General features: G+C 48.2%; 1 protein-coding gene and 1 non-coding gene across 3 annotated transcripts in view; both read right to left on the reverse strand.

Moving 5' to 3' along the window:
* The window catches only part of LOC144481903 (acid-sensing ion channel 1-like), a 1,161,333-nt gene that overhangs the window by 858,334 nt on the left and 287,038 nt on the right, over positions 1-15,961 (reverse strand). The window lies entirely within an intron of this gene.
* Positions 4,640-4,712, reverse strand: trnak-cuu (transfer RNA lysine (anticodon CUU)). Its single transcript has one exon. It is a non-coding gene; the product is annotated as a tRNA-Lys (tRNA).

Genomic DNA, 15,961 nt, shown 5'->3' on the forward strand with positions numbered 1-15,961 from the left:
CTCCTTCGTTTTAGTCACATTGAGGGAGAGATGATTGTCATCGCACCAGTTCACCAGATTATCTGTCTCTTTCCTGTACTCCGCCTCGTCGTTGTTTGAGATCCGACCCACTAAAGACTTGAAAATGGAATTGAAGGGGAATTTGGCCACACAGTTGTAGGTGTATAAGGAGTATAGTAGGGAGCTGAGGACACAGCCTTGTGGGGCACCGGTGTTGAGGATAATCGTGGAGGAGGTGTCGTTACCTATCCTTACTGACTGCAGTCTGTGGGTTAGAAAGTCTATTGAAGAAAACTACTTTCTAACTATCAATTTTGTTCCATGGCAATGCCCTTATTTAGGATTCAAGTTTCATAGCAACATTATAACTCTTTGTTTCTTGAGTCTAAGCTTGTGCGGTGGCATACCCATTGGAGTTAGAATGCGTGGAAACTCTGAAGACTGTTCTTCCTCTACAGAATCAATGCCAGGATATTCTCTTCATTCATGTGGCGGCTTTTGTCAAATCTTTTTAATTCAAATCCAGTGAATCTTTTTTTAGCATGAAGAACAGCTTTTGAATAATAAGTTGTATCAAATAATTTTCCCCATCATTTTGCCACATTTAACTAACTCCATCATCTCAACCCCTTCCATTCCATTGAATCATAGAATCCTACAGTGCAGAAGGAGACCATTCAGCCCATCGGGTCTGCACTGGCCACAATCCCACCCAGGCCCTATCCCCATAACCCCATGCATTTACCCGAGCTCGTCCCCCTGACACTAAGGGGCAATTTATCATGGCCAATCCACCTAACCCGCACATCTTTGGGCTGTGGGAGGAAACCGGAGCACCCGGAGGAAACCCACGCAGACACGGGGAGAACGTGCAAACTCCACACAGACAGTGACCTAAGCCGGGAATCGAATCCAGGTCCCTGGAGCTGTGAGGCATCAGTGCTAACCACTGTGCTACCGTGCCACTCTGACCCAAGCCGGGAATTGAACCCGGGTCCCTGGAGCTGTGAGGCAGCAGTGCTCACCACTGTGCCACCGTGCCACCCCATCTCCACCATACCATGCCATTCCCTCCTTTCCCCACCATCACTCTCATGACATCCCCACCCCAATTCCTTCCATCCCTCCCATGCCATCTCCATCCCACCCTATTCCCCATGGAAACAGCCTCTCAAACCAGGGCAACTTTGCTATTGGGCCCTCATCACCGTACGCAGTTTTTATCCTCCACCAACCCCCAACCTCCATCATTTTTTTATTCATTCATGAGATGTGGGCATTGCTGGTGGGGCCAGCATTTGTTGCCCAGTCCTGATCACCCATGATTGGCTTGCTGGGCCATTTCAAAGGACATTTAAGAGTCAACCACATTGCTGTCAACCTGAAGTTACGGGGGAATTCTCCGTCACCTCAGCCACGGGAATCATAGTGGGCGGAGGGGGGGGGGGGGGTCAATACTGACTGGGATCTAGTTCTACCCTTCACCTCCTGGCTCTCTGAAGGGGAAATTTTCCCATCCTGCCCGCCATGGGAATCGCAGCGGGCGGAGAGGCGGACCATAGAATCATAGAAACCCTACAGTGCAGAAGGAGGCCATTCGGCCCATCGAGTCTGCACCGACCACAATCCCACCCAGGTCCTACCCCCACATATTTACCCGCTAATCCCTCTAACCTACGCATCTCAGGACTCTAAGGGGCAATTTTTAACCTGGCCAATCAACCTAACCCGCACATCTTTGGACTGTGGGAAGAAACCGGAGCACCCGGAGGAAACCCACGCAGACACGAGGAGAATGTGCAAACTCCACACAGACAGTGACCCGAGCCGGGAATCGAACCCGGGACCCTGGAGCTGTGAAGCAGCAGTGCTAACCACTGTGCTACCGTGCCACCCAAAGGTCCATTGACCTCGGACGGGATTTCCCGGTTTTGGGGCGAGCGCGGCCAGAGAATCCCACCCCACATGTAGGCCAGACGAGGTAAGGATGGCAGATTTCCTTCCCTAAAGGACATTAGTGAACCAGATGGGATCTTTACAACAATCGATTTATGGTCATCATTAGACTTTTAATCACAGATTTTGATTTAATTCACATTTTACCATCTGCCATGGTGGGATTCGAAACCGGGTCCCTGCAGCATTACCCTGGGTCTTTGGATTACTCGTCCAGTGGCCATACCCATACCACTACACCCGCACGACCAGGCTTCATGTGCATCACACGCACGCACGCAAGTCTTCCACGCACCTTATACACATCCGCGTGCGCCAGGCATCATCCAGCAAATAAACCCAACAACGGATGCAAACTGACCAATCAAAACAGTCCATACTGTTAGATAAATGCGAGGTGATGCATTTTGGTAGATTGAACCAGGGCAGGACTTACTCAGTTAATGGTAGGGCGTTGGGAAGAGTTACTGAAAAAAGAGATCTAGGGGTACATGTCCATAGCTCCTTGAAAGTGGAGTCACAGGTGGACAGAGTGGTGAAGAAGGCATTCGGCATGCTTGGTTTCATCGGTCAGAACATTGAATACAGGAGTTGGGACATCTTGTTGAAGTTGTACAAGACATTGGTAAGGCCACACTTGGAATACTGTGTACAGTTCTGGTCACCCTATTATAGAAAGGATATTATTAAACTAGAAAGAGTGCAGAAAAGATTTACTAGGATGCTACCGGGACTTGATGGTTTGAGTTATAAGGAGAGGTTGGATAGACTGGGACTTTTTTCTCTGGAGCGTAGAAGGCTGAGGGGTGATCTTATAGAGGTCTATAAAATAATGAGGGGCACAGATCAGCTAGATAGTCAATATCTTTTCCCAAAGGTAGGGGAGTCTAAAACTAGAGGGCATAGGTTTAAGGTGAGAGGAGAGAGATACAAAAGTGTCCAGAGAATCTTGGAACCCTATGTGGTGGACCTCAGTTGTGCCTTTGTCCTATATGGACCACCGTTGTGTGTGTTTGTCATACCTGGACACATCCCCTTCCAGTTTGGTTCCTCCCCTCAGCACCTAGTATAAAGGTGGCTGTCTCCTCCCCCTTGTTCAGTCCAGGTCGGTTATTTGTTGGGATCTGCTCCTGATTCTGTTGTGAATAAAAGCCTACACTTATATTGGCATATCGGTAGTCTTTCACCTTATTGATAGCGCATCAATTTTATTCACAACAGTTACTAGTATGGAGCAGTTTCTAAAACCTGACAAGTTAGCATTAGACCCTCAAGAGGTTGGAGCCTCTGATAAATTTGATCATTGGTTGGACTGCTTCGAAGCATTCGTCGACACCGCTACGGCCATCGACACCGACGCTGCTAAACTCCACGTGCTCCGCGCCCGGGTAAGCGAAACTGTCTATGGAATCTTCCGGGATGCTGCTACTTACGCGGACGCTATCGAACTCCTAAAAGGGCAGTTCCGAAAGAGCCCTAACGTGGTTTACGCCAGACACCTCCTAACTACCCGCAAACAGCAGCCAGGAGAATCGTGCGCCCAATTTCTGCGCGCCCTGCGAGTCCTCGCCCGAGCATGCGACTGTAAGGCTGTTTCAGCAGCTCAGAACACGGAGGATCTGATCCGCGACACCTACGTTGCGGGCATTGAGTCTACATACATCCAGCAGCGTCTGCTGGAACAAGATGACCTAGACCTCCGGAAAACGGCCACGATGGCTGAAACGTTAGAAGCAGCCTCCCATAATCTCGGGTCTTACCTTGGATCCCGTTCCACCGACGGCTCCACTGCGACGGCTGCTCCAGCAGGGCCCAAATGTTACTTTTGTGGCCTCCCTAAGCACCCTCGGCGTCACTGCCCGGCAAAGGACGCGATTTGCTCCGGATGCGGTAAGCTAGGCCACTTTGTTAAAGTCTGCCGAGCAAAGCCGCTTCTGAAGACTCGTGGAGCCATGTGTGCTCCGAGGGCGCGGCCATCTTTGATGCAGGCGGCGGCTGCGCGCGAATCGCCATCTTTGATGCAGTCACTGGAAGTGCGGGAATCGCCATCTTTGATGCGGTCACCGGAAGTGCGGGAGTCGCCATCTTTGAGACTGGCATCAAGGCAAGCTGAGCAGGAAGCTTCATCCGTGACGTCATCAGACGGCGACGAAGATGGATTCTTCTTTAATTCAACAGTGGCATCGATTTGCCTGGACCAGTCGCAGCCACATCAATTCTCCAAGTCCATAATGGAGATCAAGGTAAATGGTTAAGCGCATCACCCTACAGTGCAGAAAGAGGCCATTTTGGCCCATCGAGTCTGCCCCGACCACAATCCCACCCAGGCCCTACCCCCCATATCCCTACATATTTACCCGCTAACCCCTACGTATCTCAGGACACTAAGGGGCAATTTTAGCATGGCCAATCAACCTAACCCGCACATCTTTGGACTGTGGGAGGAAACCCACGCAGACACGGGGAGAATGTGCAAACTCCACACAGACAGTGACCCAAGCCGGGAATCGAACCCAGGTGCCTGGAGCTGTGAAGCAGCAGTGCTAACCACTGTGCCACCGTGCCGCTCAAGAGTCAAATGAGGACTCGTCCGGGATTTGAACCCGTGACCTCTCACAATTTTGTGGTTTTCAATACCCAAAGCGAGAATCATGCTCCGAGACCAACGAGCCGCAAATAATGGCGCCCAATGAGGGGCTCGAACCCACGACCCTGAGATTAAGAGTCTCATGCTATACCGACTGAGGTAGCCGGGCACTAGAGGGGCAATCTTTTCACACAGAGGGTGGTGAGTGTCTGGAACAAACTGCCAGAGGTAGTAGTAGAGGCGGGTACAATTTTGTCTTTTAAAAAGCATTTAGACAGTTACATGGGTACGATGGGTATAGAGGGATATGGGCCAAATGCGGGCAATTGGGACTAGCTTCAAGGGCTTAAAAATAGGGTGGCATGGACAAGTTGGGCTGAAGGGCCTGTTTCCATGCTGTAAACCTCTATGACTCTCTGACTCTATACTGGCTAAAGCCAAGTGCTATTGTAGATTTGCCCTATGATATTTCCAGCCATACGTGAGGCAAGTGGCTTCACTTCCAAACCAGATAACAGAAGCCAACAGAAGACTGGGGAAAGATGCAACTGAGTCCTATCAGCCACTTTACTAGTGCACAAAGTTAGAACCAACCCCTTGGAGTACGAGTATACCGGAGCAATGCTACTGAGTGCAGTGTGCCCTGAAGCAGGGTCCCTGAGTACAGTTCCCAACTGCTGCCTGGGAAGAAGAGACACTGTTGCCTGTACTAAGAGACCTGCCCCACTCCCCTACCAGTAGTTACAAACACACAAATAACTCGCCAATTCACCACAGACCACAACAATTAGAGTCACATTGTTTGGGCAAAAGCTTTGCAAGAAGCAATTTCCGATCAAGTACAGCTGTAAAATGACAGTGTGAAAGCCTGTGAAATGAAGCAATAAATAGGACAATTACCATAAGCCTAACTGAAAGGAGGAAGTTGATGCAAGCATTGTAAACTATTCACATATAATGTCACTTTTAAGATATCTCTAAAATTGACAACCACAGGCAATGTTGCAAACAGCGACAACAAAAGTACTCTCACTTTCACCATCAAAACAGGTGGGAAAGAGTTAAAGTTTAACATGAAAGCTTCACTCTTTAGAGTTACAGCATCCATTCTGTAATGATATCGTCCCAAAGGGTGCCCATTAATAATTGAACAATACTGTGCTCAAAACTTACAAAAACCTAATACTCCACTCGGTATTTCAGAAGTGAGCGTTCTGTAATGTCTGTTATTTGTGTCAATTTTCTACTGGGCAGTGATGTTCCCTCACTATTTTTCCAATGAGTTTACCTGGCATCTGCCAGGCAAGCCTCATGCTCTCAATAGCGCCCAATAGAAGGTTGGTAGCAACCTGCTCCTCCCTTTATGTGGGTTGCTGCGATGGCCGGACAAACCTGTTGGCCTGTGACAAATTCGGAATCAATCAGCCCTTTGCCATTGTCAATGGGGTCCTTTTGTTGTCAGAGGGAAAATGTTTATTGGGTCACAGTTTTACTGAGAAGCTTGACTCTGCGTTGTGTCATTCAATCTATTCCCTCACTTGACACAGATTGAGATTCTGATGGCAAGATCTTTACCAGTACTCGCATGCTTTCTCTATTCTCTCATATGCCACATTCTCCCATGGGGGGCACGGTAGCACAGTGGTTAGCACTGCTGCCTCACAGCGCCAGGGACCCAGGTTCGATTCCCGGTTTGGGTCACTGTGTCTGTGTGGAGTTTGCACATTCTCCCCTGTGTCTGCATGGGTTTCCTCCAGGTGCTCCGGTTTCCTCCCACAGTCCGAAAGATGTGCTGGTTAGACGGATTGGCAGTGCTAAATTCTCCCTCAGTGTACCCAAACAGGAGTGTGGCGACTCGGGGAATTTCACAGTAACTTCATTGCAGTGTTAATGTAAGCCTGACTTGGGATTAATAAATAAACTTCAAATGAAGGATTGTCATGCTGAACATTTGTCCATTATGTTGAAATAAATCTCATGTGAACCACAGAAAAGACACAAAGAATATTTACGGCGGATATATGATATTCATACAGGTGATGGAAATGCCAGCGTTGGACTGGGCTGGGCACAGTAAGAATTGAGACTTCTTGCTATTCATATGGGTGGCAGCCATCTTTACCCCTGCCTCAGATTATCGGCTCATCTAAAGAACAAAGAGAAGTACAGCACAGGAACAGGCCCTCCGGCCCTCCAAACCCGTGCCGATCATGATGTCCTAACTAAACTAAAAATAATCCTTCTGCCCTTACCCGGCCCGTATCGCTCCATTCCCTCCCTATTCATGGACCCATCCAGATGCCTCTTAAATGTTGCGAATGTATCTGCTTCCACCACCTCCTCTGGCAGCGCGTTCCAGGTACCCACCACTCTCTGCGTGAAAAACTTCCCCCGCACATAGAACATAGAACAGTACAGCACAGAACAGGCCCTTCGGCCCACGATGTTGTGCCGAGTTTTATCTGAAACCAAGATCAAGCTATCCCACTCCCTATCATCCTGGTGTGCTCCATGTGCCTATCCAATAACCGCTTAAATGTTCCTAAAGTGTCTGACTCCACTATCACTGCAGGCAGTCTATTCCACACCCCAACCACTCTCTGCGTAAAGAACCTACCTCTGATATCCTTCCTATATCTCCCACCATGAACCCTATAGTTATGCCCCCTTGTAATAGCTCCATCCACCCGAGGAAATAGTCTTTGAACGTTCACTCTATCTATCCCCTTCATCATTTTATAAACCTCTATTAAGTCTCCCCTCAGCCTCCTCCGCTCCAGAGAGAACAGCCCTAGCTCCCTCAACCTTTCCTCATAAGACCTACCCTCCAAACCAGGCAGCATCCTGGTAAATCTCCTCTGCACTCTTTCCAGCGCTTCCACATCCTTCTTATAGTGAGGTGACCAGAACTGCACACAATATTCCAAATGTGGTCTCACCAAGGTCCTGTACAGTTGCAGCATAACCCCACGGCTCTTAAACTCCAACCCCCTGTTAATAAAAGCCAACACACTATAGGCCTTCTTCACAGCTCTATCCACTTGAGTGGCAACCTTTAGAGATCTGTGGATATGGACCCCAAGATCTCTCTGTTCCTCCACAGTCTTCAGAACCCTACCTTTGACCCATCTCCCTTAAACTTTCCCCCTCTTACTTTGAACTTTTCCCCTCTCACCATCTCATCCTCAATTCCCTTGAGGCTTGCCCATTGCAATGCTCCCCTGGCAGGACCCCTCCCCATCTCTGTAATCTCTTGCAGCCCCACAACCCTCCGCAATCTCTGTGCTCTTCTAATTCTGGCCTCTTGACCCTCCCTGATTTTAATCGCTCGCCACACCTCCCTGCCTCTCCTTCCTCTTTTAAGCCACTCCTTAAAACCAAGCTCTTTCACCAAGCTTTTGGTCAGCTTTTGGTAAAAAAAAGATTTACTCGGATGCTACCGGGTCTTGATGGTTTGATTTATAAGGAGACGGGGACTTTTTTCTCTGGAGCGTAGGAGGCTGAGGGGTGATCTTATAGAGGTCTATAAAATAATGAGGGGCATAGATCAGCTAGTCAATATCTTTTCCCAAAGGTAGGGGAGTCTAAAACTAGAGGGCACAGGTTTAAGGTGAGAGGGGAGAGATACAAAAGTGTCCAGAGGGGCAATGTTTTCACACAGAGGGTGGTGAATGTCTGGAACAAGCTGCCAGAGGTAGTAGTAGAGGCGGATACAATTTTGGCTTTTAAAAAGCATTTAGATAGTTACATGGGTACGATGGGTATAGAGGGATCTGGGCCAAATGCGGGCAATTGGGACGAGCTTCAGGGTTTAAGAAAAATGGGCGGCATGGACAAGTTTTGCTGAAGCGCCTGTTTCCATACTGTAAACTTCTATGAATCTATGCCTGCTCTTGGCTCCATATCAAATTTTATCCGATGGCATGCCTTGGGCATTCTTTTATCACACTGAAGGTGCGAGCTATGGATGCCTTGTTGTTGGTGGCAACAAGGCAATCTCAGATACCAACCCCTCCGTCAGCAAACCAACCTACCTTGCTCGAAATGCCAGATCATCAATTATCGATGAAACAATTCCATTCGGAAATACAAACCCCTCCATCATCAACCGACCTGTTATGCTTGCAAAATCACACCTCCTCAATCATTAACCAGCTCATTTCATTCCCCCCTCTGCTCTTGCAGGCTAATTAACTGATCCAGCAAGCAATATACAGTGCACACCATAAAAAAAATGTTACATAAATGTCTACAACTCGCTTATATTACAGTAGGTATGTACATTATTTATACAACAGAGAGCTGGTGCATATTTTATCTGCCTCCTTTATCAGTGATATGGATTTCCTTCTTTTAAGTAATATCTTGAGTTATAATAGATGTATAACTTGCAGTGTCTATGGACAAGAATTGGCATTAAGATGTACACTTGCCATATACTAATAGGTATGTTGAAATGGTTATCTTTTACCGAATGTGATAAATGTCTCTCCTAAAAATCCTTCCTTTAAGTCAAACCTGTCAAACCTCATGCATTAAGGATGAGGCTCACACATTTGCAGTCTTCTCATGCCCTGGTGAAGAATTGTTCAATCTCCCACTGAAGGTTTGATGACGCAAAGGTTTTTAAAGCTATTCAGCACTGTCGGGGATGGCTCGAAAGTGCCCACCTTGTGCTCGTGGCACAAATCATTGCTTTCTGGAAAGGCAAGGTAATTTTCCCCTAAAAGACAAGTAATGAGGATCTCCCTGCCACATCTCCCTGGCAATTGTCCATTCTGCAAGCGGTGTTAGCAAGCTGCCTGCCTGCACTAACTCCTTGCAACACTGCTTTTGTTTGTCTCTTTGACAGCTGCTATTGGGCAGAGGCAAAGTGAAGGCAAGAATGGCGAATGGTCCACAAGTCACGACAAATTTTCAAAAGATTCTTTCACAGCATCGCTGGCGAGGACAGCACTTTTATCGCCCATCCCTAATTGCCCCTTGAGAAGATGGTGGTGTGCCACCTTCTTGACCATGGGTGGCACAGTGGTTAGCACTGCTGCCTCACAGCGCCAGGGACCCGGGTTCGATTCCCGGCTTGGGTCACTGTCTGTGTGGAGTCTGCACATTCTCCCCGTGTCTGCGTGGGTTTCCTCCGGGTGCTCCGGTTTCCTCCCACAGTCCGAAAGACGTGCTGGTTAGGGTGCATTGTCATAGAGTCATAGAGGTTTACAGCATGGAAACAGGCCCTTCGGCCCAACTTGTCCATGCCGCCCTTTTTTTAAAAACCCTAAGCTAATCCCAACTGCCCGCATTTGGCCCATATCCCTCTATACGCATCGTACCCATGTAACTGTCTAAATGCTTTTTAAAAATAGGCCATGCTAACTTCTCCCTCGATGTATCCGAACAGGCGCCGGAGTGTGGCGGCTAGGGGATTTTCACAGTAACTTCATTGCAGTGTTAATGTAAGCCTACTTGTGACTAAACTTATAAATAAATAAATAAACCGCAGCAGTCCATGTGGTGTAGGTACACCCACAGTGCTGTTAGGGAGGGAGTTCCAGGATTGTTATTGGACATCAGTCAGTCCATGTGGTGTAGGTACACCCACAGTGCTGTTAGGGAGGGAGTTCCAGGATTGTTATTGGAGATCAGTCAGTCCATGTGGTGTAGGTACAGCCACAGTGCTGTTAGGGAGGGAGTTCCAGGATTGTTATTGGACATCAGTCAGTCCATGTGGTGTAGGTACACCCACAGTGCTGTTAGGGAGGGAGTTCCAGGATTGTTATTGGAGATCAGTCAGTCCATGTGGTGTAGGTACACCCACAGTGCTGTTAGGGAGGGAGTTCCAGGATTGTTATTGGACATCAGTCAGTCCGTGTGGTGTAGGTACATCCACAGTGCTGTTAGGGAGGGAGTTCCAGGATTGTTATTGGACATCAGTCAGTCCATGTGGTGTAGGTACACCCACAGTGCTGTTAGGGAGGGAGTTCCAGTATTGTTATTGGACATCAGTCAGTCCATGTGGTGTAGGTACACCCACAGCGCTGTTAGGGAGGGAGTTCCAGGATTGTTATTGGACATCAGTCAGTCCATGTGGTGTAGGTACACCCACAGTGCTGTTAGGGAGGGAGTTCCAGGATTGTTATTGGACATCAGTCAGTCCATGTGGTGTAGATACACCCACAGTGCTGTTAGGGAGGGAGTTCCAGTATTGTTATTGGACATCAGTCAGTCCATGTGGTGTAGGTACACCCACAGCGCTGTTAGGGAGGGAGTTCCAGGATTGTTATTGGACATCAGTCAGTCCATGTGGTGTAGGTACACCCACAGTGCTGTTAGGGAGGGAGTTCCAGGATTGTTATTGGACATCAGTCAGTCCATGTGGTGTAGATTCACCCACAGTGCTGTTAGGGAGGGAGTTCCAGTATTGTTATTGGACATCAGTCAGTCCATGTGGTGTAGGTACACCCACAGCGCTGTTAGGGAGGGAGTTCCATCATTGTTATTGGACATCAGTCAGTCCATGTGGTGTAGGTACACCCACAGTGCTGTTAGGGAGGGAGTTCCAGTATTGTTATTGGATATCAGTCAGTCCATGTGGTGTAGGTACACCCACAGCGCTGTTAGGGAGGGAGTTCCAGGATTGTTATTGGACATCAGTCAGTCCATGTGGTGTAGGTACACCCACAGTGGGGTGGCACGGTAGCACAGTGGTTAGCACTGCTGCTTCACAGCTCCAGGGACCTGGGTTCGATTCCCGGCTTGGGTCACTGTCTGTGTGGAGTTTGCACATTCTCCTCGTGTCTGCGTGGGTTTTCTCCGGGTGCTCCGGTTTCCTCCCACAGTCCAAAGATGTGCGGGTTAGGTTGATTGGCCATGATAAAATTGCCCCTTAGTTTCCTGAGATGTGTAGGTTAGAGGAATTAGTGGATAAAATATGTAGGGATATGGGGGTAAGGCCTGGGTGGGATTGTGGTCGGTGCAGACTCGATGGGCCGAATGGCCTCTTTCTGCACTGTAGGAAATTTAATTTAACAGTGCTGTTAGGGAGGGAGTTCCAGGATTGTTATTGGACATCAGTCAGTCCATGTGGTGTAGGTACACCCACAGTGCTGTTAGGGAGAGAGGTCCAGGATTGTTATTGGACATCAGTCAGCCCATCTGGTGTAGGTACACCCACAGTGCTGTCAGGGAGGGAATTCCAGGATTGTTATTGGACATCAGTCAGTCCATGTGGTGTAGGTACACCCACAGCGCTGTTAGGGAGGACATTCCAGGATTGTTATTGGACATCAGTCAGTCCATCTGGTGTAGGTACACCCACAGTGCTGTTAGGGAGGGAGTTCCAGGATTTTGACCCAGTGACAGTGAAGGAACGGCCGATATATTTCCAAGTCGGGATGGTGAGTGGTTTGGAGGGGAACCTTCAGGTGGTGGTGTTCCCAGGTATCTGCTGCCCTTGTCCTTCTAAGTGGTGGACGTCACTGGACTGGAAGCTGCTGTTGAAGGAGCCTTGGTGAGTTGCTGCAGTGCATCTTGTAGATGGTACACACGGCTGCCACTGTGCGTTGGTGGTGGAGGGAGTGAATGTTGAAGGTGGTGAGTGGGGTGCCAATCAAGCGGGGCTGCTTTGTCCTGGATGGTGTCGAGCTTCTTGAGTGTTGTTGGAGCCGCACCCATCCAGGCAAGTGGGGAGTATTCCATCACACTCCTGACTTGTACCTTGTAGATGGTGGACAGGCTCTGGGGAGTCAGGAGGTGAGTTACTCGCCGCAGGATTCCCAGCCTCTGACCTGTTCTTGTAGCCACAGTATTTGCATGGCTGGGTCTAGTTCAGTTTCTGGTCAATGCTAATCCCAGGGCGATGATTGGATTCTCTCTTCCTGGAGATGGTCTTTGCCTGGCACTTGTGTGGCGCGAATGTTATTTGCCACTTATCAGCCCAAGCCGGGATATTGTCCAAGTCTTGTTGAATATGGGCACAGATTGTTTTAGTATCCGAGGAGTTGCGAACGGTGCTGAACATTGTGTAATCATCAGTGAACCTTCCCACTTCCGACCTTATGATAGAGGGCAGGTCATTGATGAAGCAGTGAAGACAGTTGGGCCTAGGACAGTACTTTATCAATGACCTTCCCACCATAATCAGTTCAGAAGTGGGGGTGTTCGCTGATGATTGCACACCGTTCGTGACTCCTCAGATACTGAAGCAGTCCATGTCCAAATGCCTCAGTATCTGAGATTTGAATATCTTTTCGTGTAGCCTTCTGCATCTAAGTTTGAACCACATTGAGGCACAGTTAGGTCACCTTGGCGTCGAGAGGAGGGTATGAATTAGAATCGGAAGTGATCAGAAGGAGAAATATCCCACAGGGAGACCTCGGAAATAGCATTTCACTCGCTAACTGAAGCTAGCTGATTCAACCCTTCCTTCTTCCACTGCTTGACCTTCTTGTTTCTTCTTGTTTATTAATTTTATTTATTCGTGTCACAAATCGGCTTACATTAACACAGCAATGAAGTTATTGTGAAAATCCCCCAGTCGCCGCACTCCTGTTTGGGTACACTGAGGGAGAATTTAGCACGGCCAATGCACCCTAACCAGCACGTCTTTCGGACTGTGGGAGCAAACCGGAGGAAACCCACGCAGACACGGGGAGAACGTGCAGACTCCACACACACAGTGACCCAACCCGGGAATCGAACTCAGGTCCCTGGCGCTGTGAGGCAGCAATGCTAACTACTGTGCCACTGTGCCACTGTACTACAGGACAATGAGGTAGGCCTCATTTAATCCATTGGGGTCATCACTACATGATGAGCCAACAGAAAGTGGGCAAGACAGAAGCAGCCCTCTCTGCCTCGTTACTCCTCTCAAGTTCAAGCTCTCGGGGTGCCATTTAGTACTTTGTTAATAGCCCAGCTGAGATGCAGGGCATTGATAAACTGAAATGCAAGATGAAAGTTTCAAAATCTAGTTCTTCCAGTTGTGTTCCAATGTCATCATAGAAATCATAGAAACCCTACAGTGCAGAAGGAGGCCATTCGGCCCATCGAGTCTGCACCGACCACAATCCCACCCAGGCCCTACCCCCCACATATTTACCCGCTAATCCCTCTAACCTACGCATCTCAGGGGCAATTTTAACCTGGCCAATCAACCTAACCCGCACATCTTTGGACTGCAGGGACCACCACTTCAAGCCGACTTATTCTTTTTAGCATCAGTTAACAAACTAATATGAGGAGATGCTGGCGTTGGACTGGGATGGGCACAGTAAGAAGTCTCACAACACCAGGTTAAAGTCCAACAGGTTTATTTGGAATCACGAGCTTGTGGAGCACTGCTCCTTCATCAGGTGAGTGCAGGAGCAGCGCTCCGAAAGCTCGTGATTCCAAATAAACCTGTTGGACTTTAACCTGGTGTTGTGAGACTTCTTAATTTGAACAAATGAATACTCATCTCTGTCGACTTGCCCGGTCAGAAGGATTATATACAGAACACCCCTTTCTGTTCAAGCTAGAATGGTGTGGGAGATTAATGAAGCAATGAAATCATCGCTTACCAGAAAACCCTGCTGAAAGCATCTCTGTTTAAGTTTATTTATTCGTGTCACAAGTAGGCTTACATTAACACTGCAATGAAGTTACTGTGAAAATCCCCGAGTCACCACACTCCTGTTCGGGTACACTGAGGGAGAATTTAGCACGGCCAATGCACCCTAACCAGCACGTCTTTCGGACTGTGGGAGGAAACCGGAGCACCCGGAGGAAACCCACGCAGACACGGGGAGAACGTGACAGTGACTCCACACAGACAGTGACCCGAGCCTGGAATCGAACCCGGGTCCCTGGGTGCTGTGACGCAGCAGTGCTAACCACCGTGCCACGTAGACTGGGACTATACTCATTGGAATTCAGAAGAATGAGGGGAGATCTTATAGAAACATATAAGATTATGAAGGGAATAGATAAGATAGAAGCAGGGAAGTTGTTTCCACTGGCGGGTGAAACTAGAAATAGGGGACATGGCCTCAAAATAAGGGGGAGCAGATTTAGGACTGAGATGAGGAGGAACTTCTTCACCCAAAGGCTTGTGAAACTGTGGAATTCCCTGCCCAGTGAAGTAGTTGAGGTTACCTCATTGAATGTTTTTAATGCAAGGATAGATACATTTTTGAACAGTAAAGGAATTAAGGTGAGCTGAGTCCATAAAAAGATCAACCATGATCTTATTGAATGGCGGAGCAGGCTCGAAGGGCCAGATGGCCTACTCCTGCTCCTAGTTCTTATGTCGCCCGAGTCCCAATAGAGATCATCGCAAGATATGGGTTCATTGCATTATGGAACTTCTCAGCAGTGTTGGAAACATTCTGGCAAAGTTATGTTAGCATTCATGTCGAGAGGGCTAGAATACAAGAGCAGGGATGTACTTCTGAGGCTGTATAAGGCTTTGGTCAGACCCCATTTGGAGCAGTTTTGGGCCCCGTATCTAAGGAAGGATGTGCTGAACTTGGAAAGGGTCCAGAGGAGGTTCACAAGAATGATCGTTGGAATGAAGAGCTTGTCGTATGAGGAAAGGTTGGGGACTCTGGGTCTGTACTCGTTGGAGTTTAGAAGGATGAGGGGGGATCTTATTGAAGCTTACAGGATACTGCGAGGCCTGGATAGAGTGGACGTGGAGAGGATGTTTCCACTAGTAGGAAAAACTAGAACCAGAGGACACAACCTCAGGCTAAAGGGACGATCCTTTAAAACAGAGATGAGGAGGAATTTCTTCAGCCAGAGAGTGGAGAATCTGTGGGACTCTTTGCCGCAGAAGGCTGTGGAGGCCAGGTCATTGAGTGTCTTTAAGACAGAGATAGATAGGTTATTGATTAATAAGGGGATCGGGGTTATGGGGAAAAGGCAGGAAAATGGGGATGAGAAAAATATCAGCCATGATTGAATGGCGGAGCATACTCGATGGGCCGAGTGGCCTAATTCTGCTCCTATGTCTTTTGGTCTTGGATTGCACATGGCGCTACCAAGGAAAATAAAAGGATGGATGGCTTTCCTTGAGAGTTCAATTCATGCTGAGTGCTTTTAACCCACAAAAGGGCATTAAAACTCCGCCATCTAAAACTTACCTCACTATCCTTGAACTACTAAAATATTCATCCACCCACTTTTGATCAGCCTTTTGGTCAAGGTTTATTACTATAAATATGTGCCAGTCAGGTCCCTCTTGTGCAGTTGCCCAGAGCCTGTGCGCTTTAATTAGCTGTGTCGAGTTCTTCTGCATCCTGTAATTACAGTAATCAATTGAACCAGGTCAAGAAACAAGTCTTTGCTTCAAAATAACATGTCAGCACAAATAAACGAGATGACTTTTCAACAGGAATTACTGGAGGATTTTATGTCGCAATTAGAATAGCCTTTCAGTAAAGA

The sequence above is a fragment of the Mustelus asterias genome, chromosome X, assembly GCF_964213995.1.
Source record: "Mustelus asterias chromosome X, sMusAst1.hap1.1, whole genome shotgun sequence".
In the NCBI taxonomy this organism is placed as follows: Eukaryota; Metazoa; Chordata; class Chondrichthyes; order Carcharhiniformes; family Triakidae; genus Mustelus; species Mustelus asterias.